General features: G+C 38.3%; 1 non-coding gene and 1 pseudogene across 1 annotated transcript; both read left to right on the top strand.

Annotated features, from left to right (window-relative positions):
- LOC103199732 overlaps positions 1 to 959 on the top strand; it is a 53,698-nt pseudogene that overhangs the window by 40,581 nt on the left and 12,158 nt on the right.
- LOC122150308 lies at positions 295 to 401 on the top strand. The gene has a single exon (XR_006163600.1). It is a non-coding gene; the product is annotated as a U6 spliceosomal RNA (small nuclear RNA).

The raw sequence follows: 959 nt of genomic DNA, 5'->3' as shown, positions 1-959 counted from the left end.
TTAGACAGAGCAAAGTTTCACTTGGTTGATCACACACATAATATTAATTCCATTTCTGTTAACAACGTCAATGTGGCTTCAGGTTGGAATACTAATAAGACCTCAATATACACAGCAAATTGTGATCATCTCCTCTTCTCTACTAAATACCTTGACAAAGGCATTTTAGAAACAATTAAGACCAGCAGGATAGAAGATGAATAAGAATTACTCAAATAGAATAGTAATTAATGATTAATAATCTTTCCACCCACACACTAGGATGCTACCTCTCATTTAATAAGCTAGACTCAAGTGCTCACTTCCACAGTACATATACTAAAATTGAAATGATACAGAGAAGATTAAAATGGCCCCTGTGAAAAGATGACATGCAAATATGTGACGTGTTCCATATTTTGGGAGTTCTGGTGGCACAGTGGTTAAAGCATCTGTCTGCTAACCAGTACCTCGGTGGTTTGAACTCACTAGCCACTCCATGGGAGAAAGATGCACCAATCTGCTTCTATAGAGATTTGCAGCCTTGGAAACCCTATGGGGCAATTCTACTCTGTCCTATAAGGTCACTATGAGTTGGAATCAACTCTGTGGCAGTGAGATTAAGGACTCAAGGATTATATTTTTTCTATGTATGTTTTTTTTATTTCTTTCAAGCATTCCATAATTACTCTCAAGTTAGCCTTCAGCAAGAGCTTCAAGGCAGTCTTAGTCCCTCTTAAGATTTCCCAACTGGATCCCAACACACCTACACCCCAGAGTTATCTCTGCTACTGCTCCCTACCCACCTATGTTGTAGACCTGTAGAATGTCTTGACTGCCCCAAGATCTATGGGACATACTTACACTAAAAAAATGTCCATTATTTCTGTGAAATTCAAACATAACAGGGCAACTTTTATTTTTATTACTAAAATCTGACAACCACACCCAGATCACACACTCTGTGCTTTCAAAACTCC

This window comes from Orycteropus afer, unplaced genomic scaffold (assembly GCF_000298275.1).
Source record: "Orycteropus afer afer isolate SDZICR_OR568_19922 unplaced genomic scaffold, OryAfe1.0 scaffold00118, whole genome shotgun sequence".
Taxonomy (NCBI): domain Eukaryota; kingdom Metazoa; phylum Chordata; class Mammalia; order Tubulidentata; family Orycteropodidae; genus Orycteropus; species Orycteropus afer.
This window is presented reverse-complemented; position numbering and strand designations above follow the sequence as displayed.